The following is a 17,439-nucleotide window of genomic DNA, read 5'->3' as shown; positions in this document are numbered from 1 at the left end:
GACCAAGACCTATCAGTCTGGAGAGAGCTCATGGCAAATTGTAAGTTGTTCTTAGGCAATGACAGGAAGTCCTGATTCCATCCTGTCCCTGACGTGGCCCGTGGCTCCCTGTGTCCATATGCGATGAGACAGGCCAGCAGAAACAGAGAGCGCCAGGGCCGGAAGTGGAGAATGTGAGGGAATTCAGAGGGGCCTCAGAAATACCAGCCATGCCCCAGCTGAATATCCAGGGAAACCAGGCACAGCTCCAACCTCCGCTCCCAGCTCATCCATCTCCCTTCCTCTCCTTCTTCGCCTCCCGCCCAGCCTGCCAGGGAACCATGGCTGGGGCCTCCACAGCCTCACTGGCAAGGAAGCCCACCACAGCTTTTCTGCTCACCCTCCCCCCGAGGAAGACACCATACTGCTTTTAGAGCCCTCCCTTGTCCTCCCCTTTTGAAAAGTTGAATAGATAATCTTGGAGGTCGTTAAGGAAGCAATAAAACCTAAAGCAATTTTCTTTTCTCTGGAGGTAACATCTCCCAGCTTCCTCCACGCCAGGCCATGCTGAGCCACACCACCAGAGGGCAGCAAAGAGCCAACGGACCTCAGCCAAGGGCCCTCCGAGTTCCCCGAAGCTGTGTGAGAACAGTGACAACAGGGACTGGTATAGTCCTTACTTACTGTGAGCCAGACCCTGTGCTGAGACCCTTAAATGCCTCATCCCATGGAATCCTGGTAACAACCACAGCAGGGGCCGGGGGTGGGAAGTGGTGGGGTGGCTGGGGGGGGGGGGGTGACCTGTCCTTTAGCTCCACTTTACAGATGAGGAAACCGAGGCTTAGCAACGTGAATACACATTGCCCACATTCACAAAGCTAGCAGGTAGTAGACACAGAATTTGAACCCTCACGTCTGGAGGGTTCTGAGCAGGGCTTCTGCCCCCAAAGGATGCACTGTCTTAGAGGTCCTGCCGACCCCGGCCCACAGGAGACTGCTGTGCCCTCACCCAGGCCTCACCTACTGTTTATTGAGTAGATATTGATCATCTAGTGAACTTGGGCCCCATGGCCCACCAGCGTGGCCAGGTTTGTTTTGGGTATGCCTCATTTTGTCTTTCAGAAACTGAAGACTACAGCCACACATGCTCCCCTAGGCCTTCTCCCACTCATCCAACAAAGCAAAGCCGTCCCCACAACTGTGGAATCACTGCTCTGCCCCACATCTGATACACACGAATTCGGCTTAAGTAGAAGCAGCCAGAGATTCTTCCAGCCACCGCCAAATACGCTGAACAAGCAAAATGACTATAATATCAAATTCAATTCAACGTTTTGGTTAGAAACAAGTTGAAACCATCAGGAGGTTGGTTTAAAAAAATGAATTCAAAGCTGGATTTAAAATAATTAGCCTGTTTCACAATGAAGAGAGTTGATATTCTGGGAAGAGTAGTAGGATGTCTAATTAGATGCAGATGAGACGCTCATCTAATATTCAAGGCTATTTCCCCAGGAACAAAACGGAAGGTGAAGCAACAGGCTCTTTCTTCCAACCCACTGCTTCTTTGAAAGCAGCCCTCACACAGGTATCATCTCTACATTATAAAGGCTTTTGTCCCCCTGAAATAATGGCCTGCAAAGACAGACTGGAGTTAAGTACTTGCATCAGTAAAGCCACGAAGTATTATAAACCAAGAAACTTATGACAGAAAGAACATCTTTCAATTCCTTTACAGCTGCTAAGATACCAGCCCTGCTGATTCCCCATACTTTGAGGGGCAATAAAGTTTAATAAAAATAATAACCACCACCACAACCAATATTTATTGAGTGCTTTCTCAACAAACTCTGTGGTGAGTCCCATTTTACAGATGAAGAACCTCAGGCTTACTGAAGCTGAGTAACTTGTCCAAGGTCACAGAGTGGCCAAGTGGTCTCGGGCAGGGTTAAGTCTTGGTTTGGACACTCCTAGGTAGGGTGACCATATGTCCTGGTTTCCTGGGATAATCCAGGTCTAGGACAGTTGTCCCAGGGTAACTATGAAGAGGGTTCCCTTCCATGCTCTTAAAAGAGTTCTAGTGTGGTTAATAAATTATATGATCACCCCACTTACAGGCCTAGCAGGAGAGTGCTAGGGTGCAGGACTGTGTGGCGTCTAAGAAATGATTAGTCAACTTCTCCCCTTGGACAATCTGAGTGTGGGCCTTTCGGAAGTAATGGTGACCCTTGAAGTCCACAGAGCACTGTATAGAATCTTCCTGGGCCATCTCCTGGTTTCCCTGTTCCACCCTGGCCTCCCTCCCCTGCTAGACAAAGCTTGGAGCTTACGCCCATGGACTGTTTACTGGGGGGCACATGGCACTTTGGAGTCCCATCTGTTGAATAAAGCCCCAAATAAAAATCCTTGTCCCCCTCTCTGTGTGTCTATCCACATGGTATTCCCCAGACAATTAAAGTATCAGATTCTGGTTTCAGGAGAACAAAAGTCAACCAAGCAGCTGTACTTCCCAGAGGACTGAGGAATACCTTTCCTTGGCAATTTGGTTGGCATGTGCTATAAGTTGGGGGTGGGGGGGATTAGCTACATCAGAGGAGTAGTAATGGGATATGGACCTTTGACATCTTATTCTCCTGGGAGCCTGGGGAGGGCCGAAGCACATCAGGAAGATTGGGGAAAGCCATGGAGACCCAAAGGTGCAACTCCCTCCCCCTATGTCAGTCCCAAACACATGACCCCTTCGAATGCCGGCTTTGGGCAAGTCTGGAATGCTTTCCCACCACAAGGCTGCTGACTTGCTCCCTTCCCTGAACCTGGGAGGAGCTAGGGTGGGAGAGAGGGCAGAGTCCCAAGACGCAGGACATGCTAAAGCCTCAGCCTCACTGAGCCACCTGGAGCCTGGGCAGCTCTGGGGGGGCACCTGAGCTCTTGAGGCTCACTGACTGTTGTCTTCTCCATGTTCAGCCCTTGGGCTGGCTTCCTGCTCTGAGGTTTCAGGATATGTCCAGCTGCCACTCTATGTGAGCTGACTCACCTCAGCTACTAAGGGATTTTCTGCACTTCCCCCAAGTGTATTCAAAGAGCTCTTCCTGGGACAGATACACAGAAGAGGCCCAGGCCCCAGCCCAGTGTCCATCCCCGATATCTACAGAGCTGAGAATGCAGGCTGTGAGCCATACAGGCTCTTTCAAACCCTGGCTCCTCTCCTTAAAAGCTGAGTGACCATACTTCATTTCTCCCAACCCCTTAATTTATCTTAGTCCCAACTTTATAGGGCTACTGTGAGCATTAAATGAGATAAATGTCTCAACACAGAAAGTAAGCAGTTGATACATGGAATCAATAGCTGCTTACTATTATCATCCCGCCTTTAAAATATCCAAGGGAACACTGTAGTTTTGTACCCTGTGTGGACCTACTTGGAGTAACATCACATCTATGAGGCATAAAAGGGCCAAACTTGGGGCACATATCTATCCAGGGAAGTTGGAACCTTCTGTGAGCCTGGGCAAATTCCCATGCCTCAGTTTCGTCACTTGTATAATAGATGTAATAACAGTGTGTAATCTCAAAGAATTTTTAAAAAATACTAGATGAGATAATTCAAGTAGAATATGTAAAACTTCGTGTGGCACATACAAAGCACATAATAAATGACAGCCAATAATAATAACAACAATTTCATGTTACAAGAACATATTTAACAATCCAAAGACTCTCAAATCCCAGAGGGAAAACACCTTAGAATCTATTCTAACCTTGTATCCAAACTTCTTTGAAGTTGTGAATTTTTTAAGTGCTTTTGGACACTGGGTCCCCTTAAAAAGCTGATGAATGCTCTGTCTACTTTTCCCTGAAAGAAATGCATGGACTACCTTGCAAACAATTTCAGGAAATTCTTATATTCCTCTGAAGTAATCCTTATGGTTCCTTGGACCTGTGTGAGTAATTCCTGCCTTAGATCATCGCAGATAGGGCCTCCAGAGGCTGCTTGAACATTTTAGTAACAGGAGCCTCACAACTCGTAAAGCAGCTCACTCTATGCTTGGAAGAGTCCAAGTGCTAAAAAGTTTTAAAATTCATCCTTAAATCAGGACCCTAAAAGAGGCTTCTGTCTCTGGAGCAACACAGAGGAAGCACAAGACCTTTTTCAGATGCCAACACTTGATGTTTTTGGAAAGCAGGGCCCACGCTGTGACACATCTGACCCTCTCCGGGCTAAAGCTGTCCGTCCACTCAGTCATTCCAGGTGATGGCTTTTGGGTCCTTTGCCATCCAGGGCACCCACCCTCCCCAAACCACTTCCTGCATGGCTGTGGCTCATTTCCTTTGTCAGGACGTCGTATTTGTGCTACTGTTCTTAGCCACGTCATCACATCCGTTAGGCAGGCATTTAAATGATCCCCGAGGCCTCATCATACAAGAGCAGAGTGTCAAGCCACACAGAACCGCATTCCATCCTCGGGTTTGGGCAGCTGATCTTTCGAACCCGAGCCCACCACTTTACATCTGTCCCAATTAATTATTTAGTCTCACCGATTTCTTCCCTAGCACTCCAAACCTTCGGGGAGAGTCTGGCTCACATTTTATCACCCAGTGTGTTAATTCTGCCTCTCAACTTTGAAACATTTGCACGTCCCATTCAAGATAAGAAAATCAAAGAGATCAGCGCATCTCCCTGTGTGAAGCTCAGGGCAAGGTGCCTTACACGTGTTCTCACTCACTCTTCACACCAACTCTATGAAATAGGCATTGATGTCTATACAATCATCCCCACTTTACAAACAAGAAAAGTCTGGTGGAAACTCCATCACCTGCCTAACATTATCCACTTACCAAACAGCCAAGCCAGGATTTCAACCTAGGCCTCTCGGAGCCGCACTATCTCACTACACCCTCCGCATTTCCACGCTGAACGGCCGTCTCTCCAATAGGCTGTGGGATCTGTGACAATAGTGAATAGGTTTTGTCTCTGAATCCCCAGCCCCCAGCAAGTACCTGGCACTGAGTAGGTGTTTTATGACTAATAGGGGAGGGAAAACAAGGGATAGGGTCACTGTGGTTCCTGGGGGCTAGCGTGACAGAGAATGCTTCTTGGAGCCGAGCCCTCATTATATCCTATATATCCATTATATAGGATATAATGTCCACACATGACCAGAAAGTTCTGGGTCCCTAGCCCCCAGGACCATGCTGGCCCTAAGATCGGGACATTCACTCACCCAAGTCATGGGAAAGCAGACTGGGAGGAACGGCCCTGCGTCTCCCCACGCCCCTGCGTCTCCCCACGCCCCTGTCCACCCCTGAGCCCAGCAGTGGGCCCTCCCAGTGTGCCCCCACTCTCCCACCGCACAGCTGGCCTCCTCAATGCAGGGGGCTACGTGTTGGGACGGAGAAGGTTCAGGAAGCCTCTAGCTGGAGATTTCTCACGTGCTCTTGAGAGGATAGCCAAATTCCTAACTAACTCAGTCTTTTTCATAAAACAGATTCTCAAGCGAACTCACAGAACTTTTGTACTGAGGAGTCTGGTTAAAGACAAGAAGCTTAATAGAAAATAACCAAACACCACCACTGGAGCCAACCCCCCATCTGGGTGTTGAATCAGTTCCGTCCACACCGCACCACTTTTCCCCCCCACCTCATGGCATACAACCCCTACTAGGCCCATTCCTTTTCCTACGGGCGGCAACGCCTCAATTCTTCTGAAAACCATCAAGCAGGAGTTCCACTGTGGAACCCATATCTCTGTGGGTTAAGCGACAGGAAGACAGACCCAGGGAAGGACCGTCTGGGCCCAACGGCCACGTGAAGGCGAAAGATCGAAAGCGCCATCTTGTGGTTACTTCACACCTTGCATGCTGCTTAACGTAACCACTTGCTCAGTAACAGCGTCCCGCTCTTTTCCTTCGGAAGCCCCTGCCCCAACCTGTAAAGCCTGAGGGCCTGCACGTCATGATACCCACCCCCACCTGACCCCAGGAGTAGGGAATGGGTGTAAATGACGCAGAATGGCCAATCAGAGCCCAGCATTCTCCTCCCCAGCACACTGATTGGCTGAGATATGAACACAAGACCCAAGAAAGCCAATCGGGGCCTTAACAAGATTTACTAGGTGGAAGGTGAAGAAACAGGCTTCTCTTCTCTTTGATCACAAGTCATAAGGATGTGGTCTCACGGCATCAGAGGTCATCTTTGGGATCCTCTGAAGAAAACCTGCCTGAGAATACAGCCAACACACAGAAGGAATCAAAGCAGAGAAACAGAGGAACAGGTCTACGACCACAGGGGTTAGCCCCTGCGTCCAGCTTTGCCTGAAATTGTACCCGCCCTCCCTTCCCAGTTACGGGAGCCAACTTATTCTGGTTTTGCTTAATCTAGTTAGAGTCAAGTCTCTGTCACTTGTATCAAGAGACATAACACGTTAATAAGGGCAAAAAAGGAAAAAAAAAAAAACAAGGTCCAGTTGCATAAAATAAATAACGCTTACATTAATTTTGTACGTGATAAGTCTTAAAATTACAAATAACTATGAATAGCTCTATTGAATTAAAAACTGAAATAATTACATACTATAATAAATTTTAAAGCCATGGATTTTTCAACCTAGCTAAAATGAAAAGCTAACATGGAAGAAAGATGCCCACCAAAAGATCAAAAAGACATGACTGCTGAGTATAATATACATTTTCTGAGCGTTTTGTATTGTTAAATATCTCTTTGCAGCCTGTATGGTAAAATGAAAATATCCTCTGGAACTGCTGAATAAACTCTTTAAGCCAATAATCCCATTTCTAAGAGAAGAATTCTGGTCAAGGAAATTAATATTTGTATGGAGATGTTCACTGCAGCTTTATTTACTACAGGTGAAAGTAAAGAAGTAAAAGTGAAAGCATACTCAAAAGGTTAAGATACAATTGAGTATGTTATGGTACATTGATTTCACTAAATATACATAGCTTGACAAGCTATTCATATGCCAACTCTAGAAATATTTATTCAAACATTCATTGAAGGCCAACAATAATTTATTCGGTTCTTATTATGGGCTATGTATTATACATACTTCATGTAATTTTAATCCTAAAACAATTTAAATGTTAGGTACTTTTTTTTCTTTTTTTCTTTCCGTACGCGGGCCTCTCACTGTTGTGACCTCTCCCGTTGCAGAGCACAGGCTCCGGACGCGCAGGCTCAGTGGCCATGGCTCACGGGCCCAGCCGCTCCGCGGCATGTGGCATCTTCCCGGACCAGGGCACGAACCTGTGTCCCCTGCATCAGCAGGCGGACTCTCAACCACTGCGCCACCAGGGAACCCCTAGATACTTTTTTGCAAACCCTTTTAAAGGTGAGTTATCGAAAGCTTGGAGGAATGTGTAACTTTTTAGTAAAAGTGACAGATGAAGGATTTGAACCCTGGAGTCCAAGTCCAAAGTCCACACACATACCTACTATGTTACACTCCATGAACAGATGAGGCATTGAGAAGTTCACCTGAGTTACATGTATGGGCAGCACATAGCCTGTGTCGGAGCTGCTTTGTACAGTTAACTGTCCTTTCCAGCTCATGTTCCAGGTGGTGGCAAAGGAAAGAGCCTTTATTCAGCACCTACCAGGGATCAGGCACTGTGTTAGGTACTGTTTCCATTGTCTACATTAGCCCTTACAGTGATCCCCAGGGGCAGATGTTACAGTCCTTTATTTCTATGAAAGCTGGGCTCTGAGAGATTAAGAGGTGTGCTTCTAGTCAGGGACATGGCCCCTTATCCACACAGGTAACAGGAAGATGAACAGGAGAAATCATGGAAACCTGCTCAGTCAAATCAGAGGATACAGAGCTGGGAATGGTCTGGGGGGCTTTGAAAGTCGGGCAGAGGGTATCTGTGCCATAAAGCCTGGAATGGGGATAACAGTATTGCATAAATGACTACCATGATTGCACCCTTACTCCATGCCAACACTATCTATGATTATCTCACCTTATCCTAATGGCAGGTCTTCAATCCAGGAAGTATTATCCCATTTTACATATTAGGACCTCTAGCAAGTGAAAGTGGCTACAAAACTAAATAACAATCCATTCTCTCCACTCCACGGCACATGGTCTCTCTGGAGCCCAGCACTCTCCACACCTGGACGGCTACATCTGTGGCACATTTCTAAACCCTGGAGATGGAGAAGGGCTGGGGTGTACCCCACATGGCTCTGGGATGTGGGGCCCAAGGCTCCAAATGGCAGCAGCACAGCCGGTGGGAGATAGTAGCCCAGCTCCCCACTAATTGTCCCCCTTTGTGGTATTCAGTTAAGGACTCAGAAGAAACCAATCTTTGTGTCTTTTCATGGTTAAAATTCTACATGGAACAGGAACCTCAAAGCAGCCACCAAGCCAGTCTTTGTTGGGTTTCTAGGCAGTAAGGACGCTGCATCTCAACACTTAGCGCTCAGAGAGAAAGCAGCTCGGTCATTCAAAGGGAAACTCAACAAGAGCCTTTTTCTCCTAAGTTCTTGCAATTTTGGACTCACTTTTAATCCCCGGAAGAAACGTTGGATCCCTTTTCTCCTCCACATCGCAACACTGTTCCTGCAAGTTCAGAAACGGTCGGTGGAAGATTTTCATGAGTTGGGCGGTCCCCGTTTTCTACCCTATTCTGGTAGAATCAGCTTGGTTTTCAGAAACTTGAAACCTTCATTTTTGAAAAAGCTCAATACACTCAGGGGAAAAAGTGATAGATATAGATACATAGATTGTTAAATTCAGGTTTCTAAATACAAAGAAATACATGCATTGTAGTTTTACAAACAAGCCTTAACTGCATTCCTTGACAATAAGGTGCCAGGCATGTTTCTGAAGAAGTCACTCAGTGGAAGCTTTGGCTTAATGTATTGTACTTGTCCTAGAATGGCATATTTATCCTGAAAGAAAAGCCAAAAGCAGGTTTAGGTGCCTGGGTTCTCCAAATACCCGCTCCCAGGTAGGAAAGGAGCTGTTTCCAACTCCATGGAGAATAAACAGTTTCTAAGGGCAAAGACCTCATGCCTTTTCTGGGTCCCGAATTCCTCTCTGGGCCAATCATCATCTTCAAAACAATCACTTCCAGAGCAGCTAAAATGTGCGGGTCCCGCCTGAGGATTCCAGCAAATCCTCAGTCTTCCTGGAGAAGAGGAAAGCTTATGCCCACTCTGCAGATGTGAACCTGGATCTTGGAGACGTCAAAGAACCGTGCAGCCAGCAAGTGGCAAAGTCGGAGCTGAGCCAACACCGTCAGACTACAGGCTGAGTTCTTTCTGCCCCAGCGTCCTGACCCCTGCCCCTCTCCAAACCCTGCTCAGTAGAGGAAAAGATCTGCAGGCGCATAGGTTAGACTGTGGGGCTGACATGGGAGATTTTGCTCCTTCTCTTCAAGAGGCTTTCTTTCCATTGAGCCACCCAAACCAGCTGTTCCCATACAAATGTCCTATGACCTCTCTCCCCAAAGTGGGCCTCCAGACTCTCTTCTTTATCACTCCCATCAGCCAACCAACTGCACACAAAAGCCCTGCTCAAGGATCCTGGGATCCAAAGATGGCAGTGGTTCAGCCATTTGGGAGAAGAGTCAACAGAATAGTTTCATCAAAAATGCCCATTTCGGGGGGCTTCCCTGGTGGCACAGTGGTTGAGAATCTGCCTGCTAATGCAGGGGACACAGGTTCGAGCCCTGGTCTGGGAGGACCCCACATGCCGTGGAGCAACTAGGCCCATGAGCCACAACTACTGAGCCTGCGTGTCTGGAGCCTGTGCTCCGCAACAAGAGAGGCCGCGATAGTGAGAGGCCCGCACACCGTGATGAAGAGTGGCCCCCGCTTGCCACAACTAGAGAAAGCCCTCGCACAGAAACGAAGACCCAACACAGCAAAAATAAATTAATTAATTAATAAACTCCTACCCCCAACATCTTCTTTAAAAAAAAAAAAAAGTCCATTTCGGGACTTCCCTGGTGGTCCGGTGGTAAAGAATCCACCTTCCAATGCAGGGGACGCAGGTTCGATCCCTCGTTGGGGAACTAAGATCCCACATGCCACGGGGCAGCTAAGCCTGCGTACCACAACTACTGAGCCCACTCGCCCTGGAGCCCGCGTGCCACAACTAGAGAGAAGCCCGCGCACCACAACGAAAGATCCTGCGTGCCTCAACGAAGATCCCATGTGCCACAACTAAGACCCAATGCAGCCAATTAATTAATTAATAATAAATTTTAATAAATTTTTAAAAAGGCTAGACATCAAAGCCTTGAAAAAATAATGCCCATTTCTATTTGAAAAAGAATTGCTACATGTATATGTATAACTGAATCACTTTGCTGTACACCTGAAACTAACACGACATTGTTAATCAACTATACTCCAATATAAAATAAATTTTTTTTAAAAAAAGCCCATTTCTGGCACCCTACAAAATATCTGATCAGCGCTCCTTAAATGAATGGCACACTCAAATGGGGCAATTACAGATGTAATCCACCAGGACCCTATGGGGCCTTCCTGGGACAGATCCCTCCCCCATATCCTCTGCTTTAGTTCCTCTCTGAAGTACCTAGATAATAGTATCCGAGGCACATTTCCAGAGTTGTTTTACAGATGCTAAACCCCCCACCAAATGGAAGAAATTAACTACTTGATGACCATGAGCACACATCCCACAGACCTACTGGCACCTGAGGATTGATAATGTTAAATTAACCACCCTGTTATCTCACCATCAACCAATCAGAGAATTGTGCACGAGCTGATCACAGACCCTGGGACCCCTCTCCCTCACCTGGCCTTTAAAAATGCTTCCCTGAAACCCACTGGGGAGTTTGGGTGTTTTGAACACGAGCTGCACTTGCTTATTGCCCTGCAATAAACACTGCACTTTCCTTCACCACAACCCGGTGTCAGTAGATTGGCTTTACTTCGTCCAGGTGAGCAGACCCAAGTTTGGTTTGATAACAACGATAATTTAACAAAGGAGAGTCAGTGGTGTGCTGGGGCCAGCTCTACCAGCCCATGAGAACCAATGGATTGCTACATGTTCAGAATTTTTGTGAGCTGATTATTAAATTGTTGGTAACTTGATAGTGGGAGAATTTACACCACAGAAATCAGGAAATGCTACAAATCAGGGTTTGGTTTGGTTTGATTTTCCCAAAGAGCCACTTTTATTAAACATTTACCGGCATACCCCAGAGAGAATTTGTAAAAAAAAAAAAAAAAAAGGGGGGGGACAAAGTTTAGGAAAGTCAAATAGGATAATGCAGTCCCCTGGGTTTAGCAACAGTGCAGAGCTGTTAGCAACTGAGCCCTGAAGGAGTGAGAGAGGAATGGTTACCAAATCCAGACAGTGTAGCTGGAGGGGAGGGCTATCCACAGAGCCTTGGAGAGAGGCCAGCCAGCGGGATAGGAGACGGGAAAGAAATACCCCAATCTCACCCTATTCTCACTTTACCATTTCTGGCTGGTTCCTGCCATTGACTGAGCCCACCTGAAAGCAGAGGGTGACGGGGGCCCCAATGAAGTCCATAATGATCAGCCTCTGGGGGGCACCATGCAGAAGAATGAGAGGTAGAGCAGATCTGGGGGCACCCTGTATCCAGAACAATACACCCCCAATTGTTTTAAAAAAGAATATATTCTAAGCACAAGTACATATGTATATTTCCAGAAGAGCCCCCAAGGAACTGGTAACAATGGTTACCTCCAGGGAAGGACGCTGAGCAACTGGGGTCAACCAACAGAGACTTTCTTTTCATTAGACTCCCTTTCATATTGTTTGATTTTAATTCCTGTGCATATATTATCTTTTTTAAAAGGAGCAAGTTCTTTTAAACGGCAACGCTTTACACAGTTGGTTTTCTAGAGCTCTCTATTTCATGGGACAGGAACTGGCTGCCACAGTGCATGATTTCAGGGAGCACCAACTGCTAAGGAGAGATTCCTCCCTGAATGATGAAATGCAGCGACCTGCTGGGGACGATGCTCAAGTCCCCATGATACAGGGAAGGATCTGCATCAGGGGAAGACATGGACTTGGGAGGTGGACTCTGCCTCAGATTGACTCTGGGAACCCTGCCACCCCGCTGAGCTTCACGGCCCTGGACTGAGATGGAATAAACCACCACTAACTTACTGGGGCAGAATGGGGCTGGTTTGTGTGCCAAGGAGGGGATTTCCTTCAAGGCAGAGACACTGCAATCCCTGTCAAGGGACTGGGGAGGTGCCCTCTAAGCGCTTTTCTTTCCAAGTCCTTTGCACCCACCTCTGGACCCCCTGGGCCTTCCCGTCTGGAAAAGCCTTCCAGGAGGGAGCAGATGCCTTTGGGAGGCGGGCGAAGAGCTCCACCTTGTGGCTGCTCCAACAGCTCCCTGGAGGTGGCAAAGGATTCCCCAAGTGAACGCAGGGCTCCAAACGCAGACTCCACTCACAAATTCACCCAGCACCTTCGACACCTTCGCCTCCTCCATGCTCACTCCCTTTCATCACCTGTGCCTACAGAGGAAGAGGCACCTTGCGAAGATTAGCCCAGGTCCCGCCCAGGACCATGGCTGCACGTGAACTCCTAAAAGCCCCTCGGCTGGTCAGGAGGGAACCTCTCGGAGGCCCTCAGACAAAGCCACATCCACCGGCTGAGGTCCTCAACAGGACAAAATACCGAAACAGACGCTATAGCATCTCTGTTCTACATTTAATAAGCCAATGCTTTGAACCTCTGCCAAGATACTTAATGAAGTTTTGTCACAGGACCCATAAGATTTGGGGCAGACTTTTTAAAACATTAATTCATACTGTAATAACGCTGTGATCTAGAAACAAAGGCAAGTTCAAAGTTGTATGCTACACGTCTTCTCTTCAGCCAGTTGTTTGTAATTGTAAACTCATTGGAGACAATGTTCAAATTTAAATGGCAGCCCCTCCCTGAAGGGGAGGCAGGGCCAACCGACTCCCCAGCTCCTCTCTTTGGAGCACTGATTAAGAGGCTTGCACAGAGAACTGGGACACACACAGCTCTAATTCACTCACACAAGACGTCTGAGAAAGCACATGCGGGAGGCCGAGGGGAGAGGCCAGCCTAGAGGACCCAGATTCCACACCTGCCACGGAGGGACCAGGGATGCTTCTGGTAAAGCTGGAGCTGGAAAGGGCCTGATCCATCAGCCTCCTGGTGACCCCAGCCAGGAACTGAGGCCCAGAAAGGGGACAGGTCTCAGCCTAGACCCAGAATGGTCCCCAGCTCCCTTGAATGTTCTTTTGTGGAGCTATGCTGTCTCTGGTTAAGCCTCAGAGAAAGATCATCTTTATTGTGACAGAAAGGTGGAGGGAGGCCATGGCCACCTGACTATACTGGACCCCATTCCCTGGGAAATGATGTGAGCTTTCCCGTGTTCAGCATCATGGTCACAGGGGCTGAGTTCTGGAAGGCCTCCAGTAGTTCACCTTGTCCAGCCTTCTTATTTCACAAACAGGTCAACTGAGGTCACAAAGGGAACACAGCCTAGTTATGAGGCCTCAGCGGGGGCTGGGGGACAGCAGCCTAGGAGCACCCTATGTAACAACAGGAAGTTGAGTCCCCAGTGACCGAGGCCCCACAGGGTCGTATATGTCAGATCTGCTCTGGTGGACAGAGCTAGGCCTGGGACACGGGCAGGGGCTGAGGGGGCAGAGTGCAGGCAGGAAGATCAGGGCCATGTCTGACGCCACCCATACCCCTGCACCGTAAAACCCCGAAGCAACAACCAGGGTGCAGAGAAAACGGTTCCTTACACTAATTTTAATGGAGACTACGAGGAAGAAACAGAAGGCACATCTTTCTTTTTTTAAAATGAACACAGAGCCCTTGAAAAATAACACATGCTTATGCTGAACATTAAAAACAAACAGCCATTTCTCCTTGATTCTCTGTGTTAGGGGTGCATTTGCTCACCACTCATGCTCTGAGTCTCCACGTAAGTACTCCCTTCGCCCTGAAGCCTTCATCCTAGTTCTGCCAGGCAGATCTGAGTGATTCCCTCAAGTGGGGGACACCCACTAGCCCCCTGCTCTCTGCTACCGTGGCGCTGGTCACATTCCCATCTCCTCACCAGATGGTGAGCCCCCCCAAGGGCAGAACCTGGGGCCAAGGCTTCTCTGGGACACTCCCAGGGCTCAGCCCAGCACCCAAACCTAGTAGGAATTCAGTCAATAATAGAGACCAACCAAATGAACAGCCACCTGGACTCATCACTAATTATAATAAAGCACAGAAAACTCATGCATGCAACTTTGTGAATCTCGTGGGAATCAGAAAACACGGATGAACAAAGTCTAACAACAATCCTTCGAGGGACAAGTTGTCTCACACATACAAGGTTTACAGGTTTCCAATTCATCGGATAAAAGGTCTCCTCTCTCAGATTCTACAACTCTGGGCTGCACGTGGCCCACAAGGGCTTACCAGCTCCGGACCCAAGGAAGCAAAGACCCAGGGGAGGAGAAGTGGTGTTAAGCCGCAATGCGATCAGAATTCCATTTTATTTTTTGTTTGTTTATAATTTTCCTTTTTAAAACCATTAACCTGAGGACTTCCCTGGTGGTGCAGTGGTTAAGAATCCGCCGGCCAGTGCAGGGGATATGGGTTCAAGCCCTGGCCCGGGAAGATCCCACATGCCGTGGAGCAACTAAGCCTGTGTACCACAACTACTGACCCTGCACTCTAGAGCCCGCAAGCCACAACTACTGAGCCCACGTGCCACAACTACTGAAGCCCTCGCGCCTAGAGCCCGTGCCCCACAACAAGAGAAGCCACTGCAATGAGAAGCCTGTGCACCACTACGAAGAGTAGCCCCGCTCACCACAACTAGAGACAGCCCGCGCACAGCAACGAAGACCCAGCACAGCCAAAAAAATAAATAAATAAAATAAATAAATTTATTTTTAAAAAAAGTTAACCCGAATATGGGATTTATACACTTAATTTAAAAATTAAAAAAAATAAGAAGATATAAGATGATTGGTCTCCCTCCCATTCCTATCTCCCACCCACTCACTCAGGCAACCGCTGTGTTAACAGTTTCCTGTGCATGTTCCAGGGTTTCCTTTGGCTCAGACAAACAAGATAAATATTTTATATCCCCTCTTCCTTTTACATAAACCATGGCATACCGTGCACACTGTTCTACACCTTAATCTTTGCTGTTGTTTTGTTTTGCTCTCTTTATACACCTTGGGGACTTTTCCATATCACTGTAATAAAGAGCTTGCTCATTATTTTCTTACAGCTGTGTAGCATTCTGTGATATGCATGCAACATATTTACCAACCCTCTACTGATGGACACATGGGTCGTTTCCACCTTTTAAATTTCAAACAATACTGCAGTGAAGAACTTACAACATTTCACAGTTATGCACAAATACTTGCTTGCTCAGGTTTCGCCTCTTTGCTGGAGCCTCTCCCAGCTTCTCGAGCCTTCCTAGATCTCTCACTTTTTCCACATCCCCATTTTTATTTTCTGAGATCCCCTGGTGTGCCCATGAGGAAGACAGTGGGGAGCCCAACCTCCCGACTCAGCCCTCTCTATTCTGGAGGCAAAGCTGTGCCTCCGAGTTCTCCATTCCCTCCAGCCCTCAGCCCACTCCTCTTGCCACATCCTCACCCACCAGCCCAGTGCAAGCCTGCACATCCTGGGGGTGACCGAGAAACGCTTCACCAGGGATGGACCCAAGTGTTCTCGAGTTGTCGTACAACCACCACCCTTTTTCACCAACAGGTAGCGCTGTTTTCCACCTTTAGACAGCTAAGGTGCTCTAAAGGAAGCCCTGCTCATCAAAGAATAATAAACTCCTTAGGATGCGGTATAGCTTTAATAATGACTTTTCAGTATATGATTGTCCACACTTCTCTCTACATGATCTTCCCAACAGCCTACACTGTAGGCCATGACTACAATTATCTCTGGTTCCTCCCTTCTCTGTCCTTTCCATGTAGCAGGTGTGTGCAGTTTGTACTACATATTGGGAGACAGAATCACCTAATGGTTATGAACCTGGGGTCCTGAATCAGACTTATGTTCAAAACCCAGTTACACCGCTGACTTGCTCCACGACCTTTGGCAACTGACTTCACCTGTCTGACCTCTGCATGACTAGGAGTATGACAGTGCACACCTCATCCAGCTGGTGTGAGGAGTAAATCAGGTGTAACATGAGCACAGTGTTCGGCACCTGGTGAGCGATCAGTAGACGCCTGTTCTTACTCATGTTATGCTGATATGCATTGTTTGTCCAAGGTTTGCACCTCACTCCTGAAGGCTTTCTTAACATACCCTGGTCTTCCATCAGTTCTTCACACAATACAAGCTTGTTCCTGCCCCCGAGTCAGCACTTGCTCAGGCCTCTGCCTGGAATGCTCTCCCTCTAGCTCTCTCCATGGCTGGCTCCTTCTCATCCTTCAAGTCTCAGCTTCCACGTCATCTCCTCAGAGATCTCTGCCACCTCAGCTGGAGTAGGTTTCTCCTGTTCTTCCTCACAATGGCACCCTGTTTATTTAGCACTCGTTACCCCCTGCTGTCACCTTAAATGTTTCTTCATTTTTGTGACTGTGGTCTGTTTTCCTGTTGGAAAGTTCCAGAATAGCAGCTCTGTTGGGTTTTCCAGCACTACCCACAGCGACCCCTGCACCTGCGAGGCTCTCCGGAAACGACTGGCGGGTGATTGGCTGAGCGGGTGAGCGCATACAGGCAGAGTTGCATGCAAATGCGGGCCGCTGGCTGCTCTGCATGCTTCTGTTCCGACTCCCGGACAGACTACCAGTTCTTTGAGGGCAGGAATGGGGTCTTCTTCTACACCCAACCCTCAGCTAGACCCACTGCCAGTGCTCAGTGGGCAGAGTCAGGACTTAGGGGATGGCGGGGAGCAACTGAGAGGGCTGCTGAGGGTCTGAGAGGAGGGCAGGGGCCCTCACATTCCCACCCTAAACATGCCACGTGGGTCATTTCCTGGGAACAATGGAGGTGCACTTCTGGCCTCTGTTACTGCAAATGGCTTTCCCTGGAACCAGTCCCAGGTCTCTTTCTGCTGATGGTCACCCACCCAGGTGTGCCTTGTCCCCAGCAACCGCTCAGCCCCCACTCTGCTTTGAGGAGTCCCTCCTCTTTCCCGCCCCCATGAGTGTTCCAGGGATGTCTGTTTTCTGTCTGGGACTGGAAAGGCTGCCCGTGTCCACTGCTTAGAGAAGCACGTTTGCACAGATCTGTCTCATAAGGGGAAGAGACATCTCCAACTCCAGCAGGTGCAGAGGTCTCCTCTGGCACAAAAGGCGTGATTCAGAGAGTGCTGTGGGTTTGGGCATGACACAAAACCATCCTATGGGGGTCAGGCCCAAGTCAGAAATGTGATCTGTCCAGCCAAGTCAGGAAATGTCCCCTTGCCTAGAGAGAGACGCACCTTAGACACATTCCTCTCAGAAGCACACAGC

This window comes from Globicephala melas, chromosome 3 (genome assembly GCF_963455315.2).
Source record: "Globicephala melas chromosome 3, mGloMel1.2, whole genome shotgun sequence".
Classification (NCBI taxonomy): Eukaryota; Metazoa; Chordata; class Mammalia; order Artiodactyla; family Delphinidae; genus Globicephala; species Globicephala melas.
The sequence above is the reverse complement of the archived record's forward strand: the minus strand, read 5'-3'. Positions refer to the sequence as shown.